This window comes from Delphinapterus leucas, chromosome 3, assembly GCF_059928025.1.
Source record: "Delphinapterus leucas isolate spDelLeu-1000000601 "Yukka" chromosome 3, BTC_Dleu_Yukka2, whole genome shotgun sequence".
Classification (NCBI taxonomy): Eukaryota; Metazoa; Chordata; class Mammalia; order Artiodactyla; family Monodontidae; genus Delphinapterus; species Delphinapterus leucas.
Genome location: NC_143131.1, coordinates 41654700 through 41676788, shown reverse-complemented (window position 1 = coordinate 41676788; position 22089 = coordinate 41654700). Strand labels below are relative to the sequence as shown.

The window sequence follows — 22089 nt, the reverse complement described above, 5'->3', positions numbered from 1 at the left end:
TGCAGTACGCGGGCCTCTCACTGCTGTGGCCTCTCCCGCTGCAGAGCACAGGCTCCGGACGCGCAGACTCAGCGGCCATGGCTCACGGACCCAGCCGCTCCGTGGCATGTGGGGTCTTCCCGGACCGGGGCACGAACCCGCGTCCTCTGCATCGGCAGGCGGACTCCCAACCACTGCGCCGCCAGGGAAGCCCTATTTATTTATTTATTAAAAAAATGTTTTTTGGCTGTGTTGTGTCTCCATTGTGGTGCGCGGGCTTCTCACTGTAGTGGTTTCTCTTGTTGCGGAGCACGGGCTCTAGGTGTGCAGGCTTCAGTAATTGTGGTGCTTGGGCTCAGTAGTTGTGGCTCGTGGGCTCTAGAGTGCAGGCTCAGTAGTTGTGGCGCATGGGCTTAGTTGCTCCATGGCATGTGGGATCTTCCCGGACCACGGCTCGAACCCGTGTCCCCTGCATTGGCAGGTGGATTCTTAACCACTGAGCCACCAGGGAAGCCCTGGTTTAATTTTTAAAAGCATCTTGGTGCAGGGTTTGAATGATGGCAACCTTACTGTCTGTAGGAGAGGTGACAATCTTATTCCTGAGACTTAGTTGGTTTATTGGTTCTTAACAGTATCTGATGTAATTTTTTTTTTCCTTTTTATAGGACACTTGCCTGTGGAAAGCCAAGTGGACCTAAGTGAATAGGTGTTAGGTCTTGGATTTTTTACTTCAGAAACCACCTATACGTTGTGAGATGTTTAAAAAGCGTATTGAACTGAAGGACAGAAGATTAAAGGGTTAAAGATGAAGGAATTCCCTGGTGATCCAGTGGTTAAGACTTTGCCTTCCAATGCAGGAGGTGAGGGTTCAATCCCTGGTCGGGGATGTAAGATCCCACATGCCTCGCAGCCAAAAACCTAAAACATAGAAGCAATATTGTAACAAATTCAATAAAGACTTTAAAGAAAAAAAAGGGGGTTAAAGATGAAAGGTTTTAACGTATTTTAAGCATAGAGTTAATTGTTATCAAGCTTTGTAAGAAATTACTCCCATATAATGCTTATATGTACATATAATTATAATTTAAATGTTTATATGGATTTGTATATACATTTTTAACAGCTAAAATCATTTTAAGTTTTAGGAAGTCTGATTTTCATGCTCTCTGGCTTTCAAAAATCCTTGAGAATGATGTTCAGGGCTTGTTCACTATGTATTTCTGGGGTTGGTCCACTAAATATCCTCTCCTGGAGGTAAGCCAAGTTTTTATAGCCAAGGTGGTTTTATGTGAAGGAAGTGGGAATTCAGCTGTAGTTCTGGTTTCATGAATACTTCAAGAGATCTTTCAAATAGCTAAGAGTTTATTGAACTGGTCTCCTGCATTTTGTTCTGACCATTTTAGTTCAACTTTATAATTATTACATACGTATCTAACTTGTGTTTAAGAAGGAAGATGTCTGTAGCTACTATTTGATGTGTAGGTGGTCATAAACCTCCTTAAGCCTTCCTTTGCTAAAAGCAGGAAGACACCATTTGCCAAATGTAAACAAAAGTGAGCACCAAAGGTGTGTGTGGGGTGCTTTTGTAACTAGGAACCCACAATTTAAAACGTTGCAAATTTAGCATCACACAGCCAGAGTGAAATTAATTTGATAAATACGTTTTACATTATTTGAAGAAATGTTTATCAACTCAGTCTAATGTTCACTATCTGTTTCTTGTTTATCTTTCGGCAAGAATCTACAAAACGCTTCAAACTTTGAAGTGTCCAGCGTTTTTCCTTAATCTGAATAGCATCCTATTTAAAAAGTTCTATAAATTTAGCACATGGCACACTAATGTTTATGGCCTTCATTCTTAACCTGAAGAATACAGTCCAGGATTTATCTGCCACCAAAAGGCACAGCAAGAAACTGGTTTAGTCTGTTTGAAAAAGAGTGGAAATATTTTAACCTAAAGTGGAAAAGAAAGAAATATGAACTGAATTTCAGGAGTTAGAGATATATATTTTTTTTCCCTTTTTTTTTCTTACTTGGATTAGATGAAGGAAGTTGATATGTTAAAATCAAATTTAGGAGTTTTATGAGAAGAGAGAAACTTGTTCAATGACACCTACTCCCCAAAGAGAACAGTAAGATATTAAAGGTAATTTGGTACAGAGGTCCTAATACAAAAAGAAATTTATACTCCAATCAGATGAGAGCAGTTGTTCTTCTTTTTATTAAAAGTACTTGCTTGGACTTCCCTGGTGACACAGAGGTTAAGAATCCGCCTGCCAATGCAGGGGACACGGGTTCGAGCCCTGGTCCGGGAAGATCCCACATGCCGCGGAGCAACTAAGCCCATGCGACACAACTACCGAGCCCACGTGCCACAGCTAGAGAAAGCCCACGCGCAGCAATGAAGACCCAACACAGCCAAAAATAAATAAATAAATAACTTTATATTAAAAAAAAAATACTTGCTTCACCAATGGTTGTTCTCACTTTGGGGCCCTGGTTAGGTCTGGTAGATTATCTCCTCGAAATTGACTAAGTGTCAGGTTTTTCCTAGAGGGAAAGCTTTTAAGGATAGTGGCACTATGTTGTCACTGGAAACTGGGGCAAACCTAGAAGACTTGGGGCCTTGGAGACAGGGAGTCTCCAGTGATGGCTTAGTTTCACCTTTCATGTGCATTCCTCCAGATTTGACATTCCTTCTATTACTTCAAATGGTCTCTTCCCACATTTGTAGAAGACAGACAAGTTAATTAGAATGCAGACAACTAGGAGATGTTACATATTAATCCTCGAGAACAAAGGTTTACTGAAGAATGAAAATATGCATATTTAAGAAATATATTGATAAAACGGAAGCAAGAGCTTACAGTAGGAACCAAGAGCTCCAGACCTGTCAGTAACTTCTCCCTTGCTTTTTGATGCACTTCCCTTTTATAGTAAAACAACTCAGCCGTGTGATTTTTTTTTTAGAGATTTTTTTTCATGTAGACTATTTTTAAAGTTTTTATTGAATTTCTTACAATATTGCTTCTGTTTTATGTTGTGGTTTTTTGCCCTCAAGGCATGTGGGATCTTAGGGATAGAACCCACACCCCCTGCATTAGAAGGTGAAGTCTTAACCACTGGACCGCCAGGGAAATCCCTATGTGATATTCTTGAGAACCAGATTAGTAGACATCTCAGTGATAGAGATCGGAATATAGGTTTGCCCAATGCAAAATACAACCTATGCCTGTGAATTAGAGAGGCTGTGAGATGTTCCCACAGCCTTCGTATTTATTTTGAGAGGCACAATTCATAGCTATTTATGACTAGAGGAGCCACCAAAAGCAGATATTTTGAGCAGAGAATCAGCACTGGGAAAAGTTAGATGCTAGACAAAGTATGTTTTTATAAGAATCATGCTCTCTTCTTTTGCTGTTTCTGTGCTGGTAGGTAACCAGCAGCTATCTTCTCCTTCAACTGCTTTTCAGCAAAAAGTCAACTAATCCTCACTTAAATGTTAACTGCAGAGGGGTTTTACCCTGCACACGGATAATTGCCGTTGAATAAAGAATTCCTGAAAGTCAAAAAGTTCTCTGGCTTTAAAATGAAAGGAATGAATTTAGAATGCTGGCAATTCAGTGTCTTCGAAGAGAAAGGATGATCCTTCTGAGGACACTTTGGTGTTCCTCGAATCAGATTATATGTGTGACCACATATTTTATCTAGACCATTCTTGTCCTATGTATGCTGTGATGTCTCTTCTCTCTGCGCCCAGCTTGCCCCAAGCACCATCAAGTTTACAGAGGCTAGGTTGTAGAGTTTGTATTTCCACTGGGAAGAAGAAGGTTCTTTTCTCAGAGGAAGGGCCCTGGGGGATGAGTAAGAGCGCTGTTATATCTTAGCTACTTTCGTTCTTTTTCCAAAGTGTGGGGGCAATGGAGAACTAGGGGAATTCTGTCTCTCCCCTGAGGTAAGCAAGAATCCACAGGCTTTATTAAAGGATATACCCTTTCTAAGTCTAATCCTCACTACTCTCCATATTGTTTTCAAACTGTCCTATAGACATCCTATTATTTAGAGAACTTTATCTAAATGGTACTTTAGGATTTGATACCATTTGCTTGTGTTTCCATTTTATTCGATTGCTGTTCTTATTGGAAGGAGTTAATGACATAATTCAGGAGAAAGAAAGCCTCCTGGAATTTGACATTAGCAAGAAGCAGTGGTGCGCTAATTTGGTCATTGTACATATCCCAGCTTGGTATCTCAATTTTAACAGTAGCTCAAGTGCTAAGTCACTGCATACAGATGTTGAAGCATGACCTCAGGGGCTCCTTCAGTCTGTGAAGACCATTATACCGTCTGTACTTTGTTACTGACATGCTCCTCCCTCTAGTAGGCAGCTAATTTATATAGCACTCATGATCTTCTGCTTATTGGCCAACCGGACAGAATACACACAATTTCTAAGGCAAGCTTTCAACTTGCAGTACTAGTCTCGGGATATAACTTATTTCAGAAGTCAGAAGACGGCAATTTGGGGGGCTATAACATGGGTATAACATGGGGATAAAACTACGTTCATATTGTATGAATAGTTGGAGATGCAGTTACACATTTGGAATATGCAAGAATGAGAGCTCACTTTAAAAATTGGGCTTATTTAAAAAATATGAAAACAGGTTATTTATTTTGGTATGGTATATAGTATTACATGTATTTGGAGAATGGGACTATATTTTGCTGAACTGGAAACTCTGCCCTAATGTTTAAAGTTTTTTTAATATAAAAAGATTAAACTTCATTTAGATTAGTTTTTTAAAATAATTTTAAAACTTTGATTCAGGTATACTTTTTTTTTTAACACTACTCTTACTCAAAAACCAAATTTTATCACCTAAGACTTAGTATGTGCCATTTGTATAGTTCTTGTCTCTTTTGAATAAGAACATGTAGTCCTACTAGTTTCTTAATTAACTCAAATGTTTGTTTTACCTTATTCAAATTAGTTAAACTAAGGAAAGCTATATATTCCCAATAATAATATAAAAATAGACCAGAAAACTTCATCCTTCTTGCCTATAAAAGTTTATGGAAGAAAGTTCTCTTCAGTTTCCATAGATCCAATAATTTATGATAAAAGAGTGTGGGGTGGAGCCAGGGGGTAAGGTAGCAACCGTTTCCCACTCCTGGCATAAAATAGAATTTACACATTGTTAACAGGCTGGAAATAACCAAACAACAGTGATTAAGAAGATAGCTTTTATCTGGCAATCTTATCTTTTCCAAGCTTAAACAAGCTTTTAAAAACTGGAAATCTTTATTTAAGCTTAGCTCACTGCCATGATCTAATTGCAGAGGCCTCGAAACCAGCAACCAATAACTAGGGTCTCTGAAGTGGATAACTTCTTACAGTAATGTTGTGTTTTCTGTCTCCTGCATCTGCCAGGAAGTCTTTAGAGTAAACTTAACGAATATTCCAGAAAAATGTAACTTTATTTTGAAAAGAGATGTGACTGTAATGGGTATCTCTTTTTGTCTCTATCTCTGAAACTCTGTCTGTGTCTCTCTTTGTTTCTCTCTATGCCTCTCATCAGTTTCGCTAGAATTAGATGATACTGTAAAATGGGCTCCATGGCATGGAGGTTTGAGAATTCCTTTTTATAAAATTAGTTTGTTAATAATATATATTTCTAGGCATGAAATTTCATGTCATGTTCTCTTGTGAATTGGCACTTGAAGACTAATTGTACTTGTTCTTTCTTCTGGAAGTTTTTCGGTGGCCTTTGACCAATCAGAAGTAGTATTTTGACCTGATCCAACATTAGGTCATTAAAAGTAAAATCCCTTTCCTGTAAGAGATCAATTGTAACAGTGTATTCAGTTGCCAAAAAAAAAAAGAAATTAATATTCTTTATTTTGATTAAAAAAAACTACTTGACAATCATAATGACTATAGTTTTAAATTTGAGGTCTGTATGAATGGAATGTGAGCCATTCACATATGACTGAGAATAATATACTACAAGAGGGAATGGGATATGTTAGCACAAGACTGAGAACCAAGAGGTACAAGCTCTGTTAGAAAAAATAACTTATCAATGAATATGAGTCCAGCCAGGATTTCAGTTGTTCTCAACAACTAAATAAAAAAGTGAAATTATAGTAGCAAAAAGTAACTTTCGTATTATAAAATGACATGACTTACTGAAAAATGTAAATGGCACATTCAAATTTTGTGTTGCTGTGAGCATTTAATAAGATGGTGTACATAGAGTACCTAATATGGTGCTTGGCACTTAGGAAGAATCAACAAACAGCAGTGATGTTTGTGATGATTTCTTGAATTAAATTTTCTACAGTAAACAATCTTCATTTAAAACATGTTATTTCAACAGCAGCCACAAGATGGGAGTATTTACCTTTATAGTTAAGTTTTTTCTTTTCTCTTTTCTAATTACACTGCTGAAGGAATTGGGTATTTTGCCTTAGCTACTTCCTTGTAGAACATATAAGAAGTGTTCACCTGTAACCAGAGTGGTTTTACCACATATTGGTTTAAAACACATCAGTTGTAATGATGCTAAATGTTACATGTCTTGGGGAATTTGTAATCTAACTAGGTTTTCTCCTGAAAAATTCAGAATCGGTTTTGATCCTCTTCTGTGTGGTCATGATGCTTCTCTAGGTGATGGATTTCCTCTTCAGTCTCCATATTTATCTATGAGGATAGAAACAAGAAAGAAATTATAGTTTAAAATTTGCACTTTGGCTGGTGAAATACTGGGCATGATTTGAATTGTATATGATCAAATCTAAGACTTTAGGTTGACTTTTTAAATAATTATCTTCTTTTTATGAACTGAAGGCTAACTAGCTGGAAAATATACTCAAAGGGTTGTGAAAGAGGAGCTCTACTTAAAAGATTAAAGTTATTTAAGATCTATAAATGATCATCATCATTGTGCATATTGGAATACTGGACGTACTTTGTTCAAGAATATTAACATGGGAGTGTCCGGTCTTACTAAGAAGAATTGGAACTCACACATTCATTCCTGCATTATTTAAAAATAGACTCCTTATCTATGGCGGATTCATTTGCATTTGAAGGATCCACTTTCGTTCAGAGGGAAACATTTACCAGTGAAATATGTGGAAGCCACATGCATATATAGCCTTATTTTTATTTTTATTTTTTTGCGGCACGCGGGCCTCTCACTGCTGCGGCCTCTCCCGTTGCGGAGCACAGGCTCCGGACGCGCAGGCTCAGCGGCCATGGCTCACGGGCCCAGCCGCTCTGCGGCACGTGGGATCTTCCCGGACCGGGGCACGAACCCGTGTCCCCTGCATCGGCAGGCGGACTCTCAACCACTGCGCCACCAGGGAAGCCCTATAGCCTTATTGGTTAGCAGATGTCCACTTTGGTGAAAAAATGAGCTCAACTTTTGTTTCCTCTGAAGGCTATTTGTATAAATTGATCTGTGTGGAACTAAAACAATGCAGACGTTTTACAATTAAGTTTATTCATAGATAACATTAAAGAAAATGGTTTTCATTAAAATAGGAATATATAAATGAAGGAACTCTGGATTGACATTTTCCCCTATTGAGAACTTAGAAACTCCATTTTGGTAGTTTTTCTCTTATTTGTATTCCACAGAATCTATATACAAGAAAAGGAAAAACATATACCTTTGTTGGAGTATCATGTATAAAGGTAAGGATACTGTATATATTATCTATAGCTCCTCATTGCCCTCTTTTGATGAAGGTATATTATGCATATTATTCTAAATTGGAAGACATTAATTTTGGAGCAGAAAAATTGCTTTAACACTCTGATGAAGGCATATTGGTGCTGCAAAAACATTTGATAAACAGAAACCTCAGTTAAATAGAGTTGGAAAACCAGGAGGGGACACTTTCACACCCTTTGATGATAGTAGAGCCCAACAGGAAGAAGAAAGATTCCTCTCCTTTGCTGGCAAGGACTCAGCCAATGAAGAGCCATGAACTCTTTGTTTACTCCAGCCCTCTCAATTTCCTTTTCTCCTCTATAAAAGCATTCTCCTTCCCTTGCCGTGCAGGGACTTGCATGTGGCTTGCCATAGTTGTAGACCTCAAATTGCAATTCTCTGCTGATCCTGAATAAACTCGTCTTTGCTGGAGAAATATCTGGCAGTCTATTTGTTTCAGGCCAGCAGTGCAATCGCCTATACTACACAATGTAGAAACAAATTTTTTATTATTTGAAGAAATTCTATATCTTTAAATACTTAAGAACCATAATCTGTTCTGGGCCTTCCCTTTTCCTCTTTATAAAAGAAGGACAAAGATCCACAGAGGTTAAGTGATGGACTCAGATCACACCATGTAAATAGTAGAACTCCAACTAGAACCCAGATCCCCGGCATCCAGGTTGTGGCTCTGTGCTTCCCCAACCAGGCCTTGCACTGTCTACAGTGGAATTAGGCCACTACCTCTCTGTGTTTCAAGCATGGCTCTCCCACTTCTTCTTCAGCCTATGGAAGAACATCTCGTTTTCTTTCATCTCATTATGAGAAAATAGGAACTTACTCTTCTGTCCTAAGTAGTGAATGGCTTAAAGCAAGTTCTGTCAGCTAATGATTATTATAGAGAATGGTTCAAGATAATCTGATTCAAAACCTAAATTGCTATTTTCAGGAAATGTCACCCAATATTTAATAGCTTGAGACCACCAAATTCTATTTAGCAGATCAAATATCATATACTGCGTTCTGCAAACTAGAACTGGATTGCAGTGCGAAGTTATACTGCTCAACGTAAGACTTCTCTTGGTGCTGTATTATGCCCATGCTCTATGGCAACGAATTCTTGGGTGTTGATTGCTTATTTGTCCAAGTATTGGAGCAGACCCAGAGCTATGTTCTGAGGAATCCTTTGCTCTGCCAATAGGAGTTTCTTGACCCACCTCATGTGTAGATGGGGTAGCCATCTATTCAGCAGCAAGTCTCGATTAGGCTGTTTAATTGCTATAGGAAACCTGCTCAGCTGATTGCCAAGGAATATGGATTTGCCCTTAATCAGCAGCACACAGTATCAACACTATAAGTTCTCGCCAAAGAATACAATTTTGAACTCTTTGCTTTTCAATTCCTATCAAAATATTGGTTTTGAGAAATTATAAATCAAGGAGGATTGACTGAAAGCTAGGCAAACCCTCAAATGCTGTAGATGGCTTAAAAAAATGTATATCAAGCCATCAAAATGTTACAAATCTTTACCATGTTACAAATTTTACCATGTAGTTTTAGCCTCTTCTAAAAATGTTTTTAATCAATTACATTGGGCATATGCCATTAACTTGCATGGAAGAAGAAGCAGCCATGTGAAGGAAACTTGAAGTTCTTAAGGGAACATGGCTGAGGAAGAGGTTCATTACATCTCAGAGTACACTTTTAACGAAAACTCATGGGAGAAGTTCTTCTCAGGTCTTAGTAATAAGAAAGTCATCTCTTTCTGAGGTTTCTTTTTTTTTTTTTTTAATTCTCATAGCTATCAAGAATCTTTTTACTGGTTTTCTCTCGGTCTTTGCTTTCATTTCTAGGAAGCACTGAGTCAAATTTGCAGCCTGTTCCTAGCACACGTGAAATACGTTTTTAAAAAATGTACTAACCAAATTTTCCTCCTTCCTCTATATTTCCCTTTTATGTACTTTATCTTACTGTTTGTATTTTGAGAAGAAGTCATGGATTTTTTCCCCAGAATAATATAATTTGCATAAAAGGAAAATCAAGCGCAGGAGACTTTTAGGTGTATTTAGGATAATTATTTTTTTAAAGTACCTATAAGAATAATCACCTGCATATTTGTCTGGATCTCTGTGATCTTTCTTGTCCCATTCTTCCCCAAGACATACTACTTCTAATTCTCCATTCCTTTTCCCGCATACTCCCAGCTCTGCTTCCACTGGCACTAGAACTATAACTAGAGAGAGAACTTGCCTCTCTCCCCTCACAGGGGGTTAGAACAGATGTTAGTAGATCCCAAGATCTCATGTTGAACGTATATCAGATAAAGGGAGAAATGGTTAAATTGACTCCTTGAGATAAGGGGAAAAGATAAAGAAGGGGGGAGAAAAGAAAACGCGGAGAGGATTTGGAAAAATGTGAGACTGGGGGCTACCCTGGTGGCGCAGTGGTTATGAGTCTGCCTGCCGAGATGAGAAAAGAGAAGAAAAGAAAAGAAAAGAAAAGAATCTGCCTGCCAATGTAGGGGACATGGGTTTGAGCCCTGGTCTGGGAAGGTCCCACATGCTGTGGAGCCACTAAGCCCGTGCACCACAACTACTGAGCCTGTGCTCTAGAGCCCGTGAGCCACAACTACTGAAGCCCACGTACCTAGAGCCCGTGCTCTGCAACAAGAGAAGCCACCGCAATGAGAAGCCCACACACCGCCAGAAGAGTAGCTCCTGCTCTCCGCAACCAGAGGAAGCCCATCGGCAGCAACGAAGACCCAAGGCAGCCAAAAATAAAATAAATAAATAAATTTATTTAAAAAAAAAACAAACGTGAGACTGGACATGACCTGGGAGAAGAGGTAAGATGGAAACTGCTGAACCACTGCCATTAGAAGACAGCTACATACTTTACAGATGAAATTAGTTTTCTGGGTGATGAGTGTTGCACACCTCTGCTCTGTTTTCCACTTGTCATCACTAAAAAAGAATTTCGATGCTAATTGCGGGAGTGTATTTTTTTGTGGAATGTGTAGGGATGCGTTTTCTGCCTGGGGCCATGAGGGCAGCCCACAGGGAGAATGCAGGGTCATGGGAGCCCAGAAGTCTGGGTTAATGTAAGACCCAGGGAATTTGTCAAAATCTCAGGGAGAGATTTAGGCTTCCAAAGGCCAAGTCAGTGTGAGGGAAGGGAGAGGCTTCTAGGCAAATTTACTTAAATCATGGAGTGACAAAATGTCCCACTGATATTTTGTTAAAGTAAGGTAACTATACAAGTTATCGTCTAAATCAGGATGCTTCTGAGGATGAAAGGGGGTACCATTAATAAATATTGTTGTAACAGCAGGTATATATCAGTGCTGACAAATGATTGCCCTAGGTATAGTACTTAATAGTTTCCGATTATTGGCATAAAGGTTTGAAAGTGCACTTTTAGGAAATACCTATTTACATTAGCTAGTTACAAAGACTCTTTTTGTAAAAAAAAATTATAATTTTTATTCTATATTGGAGTATAGTTGATTTACAATGTTGTGTTAGTTTCAGGTGTACAGCAAAGTGATTCAGTTCTACATATACATATATCCATCCTTTTTCAGATTCTTTTCCCGTATAGGTCATTACAGAGTACTGAGTGGAGTTCCCTGTGCTATATAGTAGGTCCTTGTTGGTTATCCATTTTTTTACCTAGTGGTGTGGATGTGTTAATCCCAAACTCCTAACTTATCCCTCACCCCCACCCCCACTGCAAAGACCCTTGAATACACCTGCTTGAAGTACTCATCTTAAGTTCATGTTCATCAAAATGTATTTTTCCAGCCTCCCCCATTCTTTGCATTCCTTCCTTCCTTTGACCCTAGACCTGGCCGTTCTGGATTGGCTTCTCTTTCTCTCTGATCCCATAAATCTAACTCCTGTCTCAATTCTCAATCACAGATCTAGACTGTATCACACAGTAGTTTTGTCACTATCCTTCACTAAACTTTATTACTCATGGTTTATATTTCTATTGAATATCATAATATCTGGCACAAATATATACTCAGTAATTGTCTATTAAATAAATAAGTGAGTTGAAATATCTTTTGCAGTCAATGTCACATATTTTTTAGTCCATAATTTCTTGTGTCAATGTGCCCTGAGGCAGCAGGCTAAGTCCTATGCACTTGTATCATGAACCCTTCGGGCTCTTGGGTTAGATGGTGGATCTCTAAGGTATGAAAGAAACTGAAAAGTGTAATAGATTGGAATTGTCGAAAGTCAATTCTTGGGGGAAGCTGAGCCTAATGGCTGATTGGTGTGATGCCAACCTCTCTCTCAGTACCTGCAGAGAAAACATTGCCGCTTTCTGATTCGGAGAAGTACCGACTTTTGTTGGATTTTCTGATCTTATTAAATATGTTGTCTTCTAATGCACTGCCAACAAACTACAGATTTCTAAATATTTCAATGATTTTTCATATTTTGAGTGATGGTGCAGTGACAAAGATGTGTTGTGCTAGATGGGAGAGCTGACATGATAGACAATAACGGCTCTCTCAAAGTAGTAGTAAAATCTGCCTCCTACAATAAATTTGTATTCCGTTTAGAGTGGGCCTGAATTTTTTTCCTCTCATGTTTCATAGGACTAAGAATGTCTGCATTATGTATCACCATCTGCTTTTTAGGAGGTTTGTTGCTATGTTAATGTATGTTTGAAATGTTTTCTGAAGATCATATCTTTCTTCCAATTTTTGTAACTTTTAACCAGTGCTCTTTCAAAATTGATTAACTTCAGTAAGGATGATGAAAATGGCATTACACAGTTTTCATGGGTATATGCAACCCAGGTGTGAAAGTTAGGGTGCTTTTTCTAAGATTGTATTTGTTGATGTGTGAGGTGTTAGGATTTAACTCTTTCTCGATCTGTTCGGTTGTACAGACCTTAGAACAACTTCTGGATCTTATGTGCTATCATGATATCATTACCCTTTTTCCCTTTACTGTCTTCCCTCTTCTAAACCATTATGTACAGCAGCTTGTGGGAGTGTTGTTGCTATTATTGCCTAGTATCCAATCCGCCTTTTGTATAAGAAAAGCTCAACTTTGGTTTGGGATACCGAATACGTCCCAGTAACAGTCACGTGTTTGACTAGTGTCCACTCCACTCCAAATTATGGCTTTGAGTCCTAAGTGACTAAATGCAATCAACAAATCTCATTCTTCTGGCCAGTTCTGAAGTTGGCAACAACCCAGTCAGAGTTCATGAGACACAAGGAGATGTTTACTGATATTTCTGGAACATAGATGTTTTCTCTCTCCCCATGGTTGGTATAATGTGAGGACGCATGGTTTGGAACTCTGGAAACTTGCTATCACCAGAGCAGAGCCCAGAGAAACTGCTAGGCCTCTTTGGAGAGCTCAGGGATGAAGTGGGTACCGTTGATAGTAGAACAAAGGTGCAGAGAACTGAGTTTTTGTGGCCTCCTTGGAACTCCTGGATCAAGCCTCTCCTGGATTCAGAACTTCCTTTGGATCTTCAGTAATATGGGACAATGATTTCTTTTACAGTTTTAAGCTAGTTTGAGCAGGGATTTCTATACCTTGGAACTGAAGAAAATCCACTTGATATGTCAGGATTTCTGAAGGCATCAGCAGTGCTTTGATTTCTTACGATATTTCTGATTAGGAGAATTATGGTTGGAAGGGGGTGGAAATTGGAATAAGGAGTTAGAATCAAATTATGGTAGGTGGAATATTCAGCCTCAGAAGTACTGACTCTAGCACCATTTGGGGGAATGGGTGGAGTTACCACTCCTAAACAGAATCACTTTTCTGCTAAAGTTCCTCTCCTTAGAATGGAGAAAAGATAGCTTTCATGGCTATGGTAGGTGGGGCTGACATATTGATTATAAAACATGTGTAAGATCTTCTATTGATCATGATTTACTTGTTGAAGAGATATAATATACAGCTTATATTGCGTGTACTGCTTTATAATATCCAACCCCAAATTCACATTTTTCTTGAAATCTTTACTGAAAAACATAGGTAACATATAAACCTTGCTACATTAAGTGTAAGTTGCTGCAAATTTTTGGCAATGTCTCCTTCATGTCTACCTCTTTAATCCTCCTTACTGTTCATTCTGTTTTGTTTTTTTTTCTATTCAACTTATATTTTTCTCCTTCCCTTTCCCTTTTGTTCTGTTTCTTTGAATTTATGAGACAATAGTGCCCCTAGGTAGCAGTCCAAAGGTATTACCTGGTATTACCCCTAGTATTAATAGTTAATAAATTGAACTCTATATTAATTCCATGATATATTTTTTTTTATTTACAAGAAACACTTTCATGAGGTTCAACAGCTTATTGAACCTAAGCCACCAAAACCATATGCAGCCTTAGACTTATCTTTCATGAATGATGCAAAAAGATTTAAAAATCATAAAGGTCATTCACAATTATACAAATATGAATTCCACTTTAAAAAGTAAACTGTTAATAAATCAGATAAGAGCTCTAGCACACATTTTTTCCCCCTAGGGAATCAACTCACATATAAAAAGGAATTACCAAGGAAGTATAAAATAAGAGTAAGAACAGGCAATTTTCTACCTATCCAATGCAAATTTGTTTATTTTCACACAATTTTCTAACTATCCAATGCAAATTTGTTTATGTAGCTATTAAGTAATATTTATATTATATTTGACTCTTTTCCCCGAGTAGAGCTTCACCTTCATTTTTAACTTAATATCTGTGTTACTGAGTCCAAGCTCATCCTGCTTGCCACATGACAGGCCAATAAATCAGGAGATGAGGTGTTGGAGGAAAGAATAACGACTTTATTTGAAAAGGTGGGAGTCCAAGAAGATGGTGGACTAATGTCCTAGAGAACCATCTTTCTGAGGTCTGAATGCTAGTTTCTTTTATAGAACAAAGAAAGGGGAAGGTGAGGAGGTAAAGTAAAAAGCCCATAAGTTGTTGCAAATATCTCCTGGTTTTGGCCTACCTCCAGGAGGGGATATGTTAATTTCTCCTTTCCTGCAGCCCTTCACAGGTGGGCTGGGTCAGGATGCTTCCTGTGAGCTGAACAAAGGTATATTAGTTTTACATTCAGGCATGGGGGTTGGAGACAGGCTTATGTGTACTTTAAGCTATAGACAACATCCCTTTAGTGATTAACTTGTAACGAAAGCAATAGAAAACAAAGGTTAAGGTAAAAGAAGCAGATCTAATATGGAGTCAGATTTGTTATTCCCTATTACATCTGGACATTATAAGTGCTCCATGATAATATTCTCTTTCAAAGTAATTTCAACATTTTTTCATTTGATCCTAATTATCCTGTTGTGAGATAGTAAAATAATTGAGACAGAGAGGGTAAATAGTGTGAAATAACAGTTATCATTCTTTCCGCTTTTTCTCTATTCCGTATACTTGTTCTGTTTAGCAAGCTTTTTAGCTTCCTGTGGCTCATGGTCTCTATCTATAAAATGTTCATTATAACATTACCTACCTTACAGGTTGACTTACTACAATATTCATTTGACCGTTGTTTATAACTGAAAATTGGAAACAGTGTAACTGGCCAAAATAGAAGAATGGGTAAATAAATTTTGTTACATACATGTGATGCAGTGGGCAACCTTTAAAAATCATGTCTTAAAATCAACCTTTAAAAATCAAATCTAACAATAAATAATGTTATGAGATAATGTTATGATAGAATGTTAAGTGTAATACAAAGCACAATACACAATCAATTATACAGCATTAGCCAAACATATAAACTAATATTTTAGATACTTGGGAAAATGATTCAAAATAAGTAAATATTTTAAGATAGTTTCAGCAATTATATTTTTCAGATGGGATTTCTGTCTTATTTCAGGTTGCTAAAACAAAAATACCATTGACTAGGTGACTTAAACAACAGAAATTTATTTCTCACAGTTCTAGAGACTGGGAAGGCAAAGATCCAGGTGCCAGTCCATTCTGTTCCCGGTAAAATCACTCTTCCTGGTTTGCAGACAATGCCTTCTTGCTGTATTCTCACATGGCAGAGAAAGCGTGAGAGCTCTAATCTTTCTCTTCTAATAAGGACACTAATTCCTTGTGGGGGCTTCACCCTTCCAACCTCATCTAAATCTAATTATCTCCAAAGGCTCCATCTACTAACACACCATCACATTTGAGGTGTTTCAACATATGAATTTGGGGGGGATGCAACCACGCCATCCATACATAACAGTTACCTTTTTAAGGTATTTTAATACACATTTTGAACGTTTTTTCTACAGTAAGTCCTACTACTTTTATAGGAAATGTATCACAGTACTGTTTCTAATAGCAAAAATCTTGGAAGAGCCTAAATCTCCTTCATCAAAAGGGAAATACTAATTATAGTATGGAACAGTCATACTTGAGAATATTACTCAATTTTTAAGAAGAATAGAAAGATGTCCAAGATTTATTTTGAATAAAAATCAACAAGCAATCCCAAGCAACACCAGTCTTTAAGGCTTGGTCTGAAAACGGAAAGTGTGGACTCGCTCAATTAAAATTACTGTCACTTTCACTACTTAATCAATAACTGATCAGTATGAAGGATGCACCAGAGTTTTGAGCTTATTAGCAAACGAATCTGCTCCTAATTTCCTAATAGAGACTTACAAAGACTCACAAAGCTTGGAGGTCCCCCAAGTCTATGAGAAGTGGGGAATCCCTCAGAACAGGTGGGAGTGGAGGGTGGGACTGTGAGCTCCACCTACTCTGTAAGCAGCCTTTGCTGAGACACAGTGTTATACTTCCATCCTCTTTCTTACTTTGTTACAGAACTTAATCTAGTTTCAGTGCAACAGTTTATGTAATCTCATTTATCTGGGAGAAAAGTTGTATACAAATGCAAAGCAAGATACATAGTCAGTTGTTTATAGTCATTACCTCTGGGAGGAAAACAGAGAGAATGTAGAGGATTTGATCTTTTCCTGTGTGTACTTCTATATTTGAATTTTTTTCCCCCCAACTTCATGTCCCAGTTCAGTAATGAAGAAAACAGTAATACTTGTTAGACAAGGATTATGTAGGTCTTACCTGATTCAGTATAAATGTAAGTAAATTATAGATTGATTAATAACTCGTATGTTATATATAATAAAATAATACTGAGTCAAGGAAACTTTGCCAAATGAGTTTGTCACCCTGACCTCCAATAGCTTATAAGGGCCAGTAGCCAGTAATATAGCCAATTCAAGGAATGTTATTGGCCACTTGACCAGACTCCGCTTACCATCTCCTCAGTCTGTTCTTCCTATGAATGAGTCTTTGTCCATGACCTTAAAGAAAGTATGTTTTAGCCAGAGGATCAGTGAACTGCGTTGGACAAGACGTGGGACTATTCATGTTTCATTTATTTTTCATTTTCTAAGCAGCTATTATATGTCAGTGACGGAGGATGCAGAGATGTGTAGTAAGTAGCCTGCACCCTCAGTGAGCTTGCTGCCTGGCAGGAAAAGCAGGCCGCTGCAGGTATTAGCACAGAAGTCAAGGGCTGAATCCGGAGGTGGATCCGGATTAGCAGATGCTGTGTCATCTGAGGCGAATGACTTAACCTCACCACTGCTCAGTTTCCTCACCTATCACATAGGCCAGTCATGGTGTCTACTTCTTCAGGTTACTGTGTGGATCAACTGAGATAACATATATAAAGTTTAACTTATTATAATTATTATTTAAATGAATAATTTTGATGTATTGTGACAAGAGCCGTATCAGTGGTCAGCAAAAATGATGTTATGGTAGCTGTGATGATGTGGTGCAGTGGAAATCACATGTACCACTGATACCTTCTGTACCCTTGGTTCATAATGTGAGCACAGGGATCCTGAAGTAGGACGCTGGCAGTGTCTTCAGTGGTTTTGAGAGATTCCATTAGTAGAGTCTCTGCCTCTTAGGAGAGGTTCCACCGGCTGCGTTTGGTGTTCAAAACAGTCTCTTCACTATAGGTCTCAGTCTCCTTTGTTCACAAAAGAACAGTGATTCGTAAAACATTAAGAGATCCCAGTCTGTAGTTCCATTGTCTACTGTGAGGGGCGTGTTGGGGGATGTGACTCCCTTTCCACTGTATTCTTCCATGAAAGGGGCTTGAAGCCCGTGGGCAGAAGGCTAGATCGGGCTTGAACGCGTCCGAATGTGCAGACCTGCCCACTGCACAAACCTGACCCTCTCCTTTTCCTCTTGCTCTGTGTTCAGTGTTCTTGCCTCAAAATTGGCTGTGGACATCTTCTTTCTTCTACTGGACAGAGTGCCCAGAGTTAGTTAACACACTAGCTGGAGACTGTTACACGGGAGGATGAAGGTGGCCAAGCAGGTTCCACTCCCCTGTCATAGAGCCAGGGGAGAAATGCACCTTCTATCGCAGAGGAATTGGAACTTAGAATAAAGGTGGTCCTGTTGACATTGCAAGCCCTTTAAGCAGGGGTGAAATTGTTTTTCTGAGAAGTTGATTGTTATGACTCTCAGAGGTTTTTCTTTTTTTCAGTATTTGCTTTTCATGATGCAGCAAGGCACTAAATGATTTAAGGGTAGGTCTTATTCAAAGCCACTTGTTCTGCTTAGCTAACTCATGGGTTCTAAGTGGCTCATGAGTATCCTTTTAAATTCCTATTATGATAAATGAGACCAAATGGCATGTTTTGCCATATTGTCTAAATTGGTCACATTTTTCTGTATATTGCCTGACTCCTCTAAAATTATAAAATAGGTTAGGAGATAAACTATGTAAACCAGGACTCACGCTCTAGAATTCAGCCTCTTGTGGATAGCATGCCTCTCTATTAAAATAAGAGGAAGCTCAGGAAGAAAACAGTTGGATTTGTGACAAACTTTCCTGCCTTGGCTAAAATGACTTCTTTTTCTTCTCTTTACTTTTTGATGTTTATGTTCATCATAGATAGAGATCTTCCAGGTCCCCAAGTACTTCAGCACCACAGGTAAAGTGGAAACCTAAGAAGCCAGTGCCTGCCAGAGGCCCATATTGCTTAACTGGATTGATCTTGTACCATGGTGTTAAAAATAGACATCATTAGTTCCTAGGGGCTGTCTTCAGGATGTCATCAGAACTGAAAAAATGACTCCACATACCAAAAGAGGGAGAATGTGGAAAAACAATGGTCTGAATATTGTTTATGTGACTCAGCACAGGCAGACACTGAACATTCAGATTGTGAGAGCATGACAATTAAATTCTGTGAGCCTCATTTTTCTTATATGTGCAATAGGTCAAAACTGTTGTACCAATATTTTTTTTGGCTTTCATATAATATATCAATAATAGGCTAGGTAATTAGATCAAAGTGTTTTACCTAACAGAGGTTCATCCGGGAAGAGGAAATCATTAATAACCCCCCACCATAATAGGCAGAATACCCTCCCCCTGCCAAAGATGTCCAACCACTAATCCCTGGAAATGTGAATATGTTATAGATCTTAAATCGGGAGATTATCCAGGATTATCCAGGTGGTTCAGTTCCATCACACGAGCCTGTAAAAGCAGAGAAATTTTCCCTGGCTAGAAGCAGAAGAGGAAGGCAGAGAGGTGCAGCAGAAGGGGAGAGATCTGAAGTGTGAGAGCAACTCTCCCTCTGCTGTTGCTGGACGGAAGTCACGTGGAACCCATGAGAAGGAATGCAGGCAGCGTGTGGAAGCAAAGAACCAGCCCTGCTGACAGCCAGCCAGGACCTCAGTCCTACAACAGCAGGAACTGCATTTAACCGATGACCTGAAAGAGCTTGGAAGGTGGTTTTTCCCTAGAGCCTCCAGAGCAGAACACAGTATGATGATACCCGTATTTAGTCCACTCTAAGTGGAAGTCTTCACTAAGCCACACTGTGCCCAGACCTCTGATCTATAGAACTATGAAATGATTAATGGGTGTTGTTTAGAGCCACTATGTTTGTGGTAATTTGTTACAGCAGTGATAGGAAACTAATACACCCTCATTGCTAGGAGAAAATAAAAGCTTGAGGGAGGTAATAAAGCATGTGGCTCCAATACCTGGTCTCCTCACTCTTCCAGATCCTCAGAGGCTGCAGATGGCAGAAGGGGACACGTGCTGGAAAAGGGTGGGCCTCCTGAAGGAGGTCTCTGCACAGGATGTTCTACCTACCTGGGTGCCAGTGCATTATCTCTTGGTAAAGGCAACTTGGCAGTGTCACTTGCTTAGGCGAGAGGAGGCCTTGAAGTTGAACTTTCCTGGGCAGCAGTTGGTTCCACTGTGCATAGGTGAAAGCAAGTAGTCACTGCAGGCTCCACCGCAGGGTTTGAGGGGAAGCTGAAAGCCAGTGTGGGGTCCACTGGCACAGGGAACTCTTTGGAAGTTCCTAAGTAGAGCAGATTTTCTAAGCTGTCATAGTTGTTGGATTCAGTTGTAAATGCAAATAAAGCAGGCAGCACTAAAATAACAGCATTGCCTTGGAGACCAGAGGGCCAGAGATGCAGTGCCTGGAGAGAGACTGGCTCATCCTCTCCACTGTGAAGTGGTGGGAGACACACACCTCCCTTCCACTGGCACATACATTCAAACATAATTTTGTAGAGGAGCCAGAGAGATGGACAGAAGACCAAGAAGTCTAGGACAAAACTTATTATTTTTCTAAGAAAGAGCTTTACCATCATAAAGGAAGCATTAAGATAATCAGATGACAATAAAGTTAAAAACCTGATGAAGTTTGTTTCTATCCTGCTACCGATTTTAGGGGCTCAGGAGGAAAGACAAATTAATTAAAAACAAAAGAATTTCGTTTTCTCATGATGATGGATGTGTCAACCGGACTGGTTTACGAGATGCCCAGATAGTGGATAAAATATTTCTGGGTGAGTCTGTGAGGATGTCTCAGGAAGAGATTAGCAATGGAATCCATAGGCTGAGTAAGGAAGATCTACCCTCACCAGTGCAGGTGGGCATCATCCAATTGGCTGAGGGCCTGATTAGAGCAAACATGTGGAGGAAGGGTGAATTTGCTCTCTTTGCTTGAACTGGGACATCTATCTTTCCCTGTTCTTGGACATCAGTGCTCCTGATTCTTGGCTTTTGGACTCATACCAGACTTAACACCATCAGCTTCTCAATTCTCAGGCCTTTGAACTCGGACTGAATTACACCACTAGCTTTCCTGGCTCTCCAGCTTGCAGACGACAGACTGTGGGACTTCCTGGCTTCCATAACCACGTGAGCCAATTCCTGTAAAAAAAATCTCCTCTCATAAATATATCTGTATATATCCTATTGGTTCTGTTTCTCTGGAGAACCCTGACTAATGCACTCATGTTGTGTGATTTTTATTTGTGACTGTGCTACTCTCTACACCTTTATCCCCCATAAAAGTGTCAGTTCTCAGAGATCAGGGCCTAGTATCTTATAATTATATCTCTTGTGTTCCCCAGAATTCCTAGATTTCAGCACAAATAATAGGGGTGATTCAATGCAGATACCTGGCCTGTTCCTGCCAACATTTGTTCTGGTTGCTCAGTGCCCATATTATCCAGTTATTCAATATTCTAATATCATACCTCAAGTGAATTTTTCCTTTCACATTTTATTATGATAATTTTTTAACATATAGAAGAGTTGAAAGAATTGTGCATTGCATAGCCTCACTACCTAGATTCTGCAGTTCATCTTTTGCTATATTTGCTTTATCACACATATGTCCATCATTCCTCTAGCCATCCATCAGGCCATCTTATTATCTTTTTTGATGTTCTTAAAAGTAGGTTTCAGACTTCACCCGTAAGCACCTCTGCACATGCACCATTGATTTAGAGTTTGATATTTGTTTACTGCTTGTTTTTTTTTTTTTTTAAATAAGACCCAGGCTGAATATATATTTTGTATTTGGAGTTTGACACATGGGGTAATTAAGATTAACACAATGATAGCTTGACCAATAGAAGGCTACTGTGAACACTTGATAGCTGAGTTAGGAATTTGTAGACCAAGATGAAATTTTGATTACAATAGCAAATAGAGGTCCTCTTAATAATCTCTCTCATCAGCAAAGTTTATTTAGAATAAATAGGAGAGAAAGTCAGATACATTCAAGGAGTCTGAGGTCTCAAGGTAAAGGCTGATTCTAATGGAAACTCTCTAGATTGTGATGAATCATATAGCTTTCCCAGCAAAGGTTAAAGGAATATTGATGAAGCCAGAGATCATTTCAGCTGTTTTAAAACTCAGTTTTTTGACCTATGCTTCTATTGGGTTATGAAGCTAATATTCTCTCCATCAGTTGAACAAGCTATACAAATCATTAAAATGGTACATTTAGACAACTGTCTTACTTCATCATATAATTTGTGCAAACAAGGTCTTGTGGTTCTAACTATTGCTCCCACCTCAAAAACTTCATAACTTATACA

The 22089-nt window shown here is 38.8% G+C and overlaps 1 long non-coding RNA gene across 5 annotated transcripts in view; it reads left to right on the top strand.

The window, feature by feature from the left end:
• The window catches only part of LOC111186835 (uncharacterized), a 206478-nt gene that overhangs the window by 119761 nt on the left and 64628 nt on the right, over nt 1-22089 (top strand). The window contains exon 3 of one of the 5 annotated variants that reach the window (XR_016392642.1): nt 6-16610. The exons of the other annotated variants lie outside the window; for them this stretch is intronic. This is a non-coding gene — a long non-coding RNA (uncharacterized LOC111186835). Of the gene's footprint in view, nt 1-5; nt 16611-22089 lie in introns of those variants that run through there. 5 annotated transcript variants of the gene reach the window in all.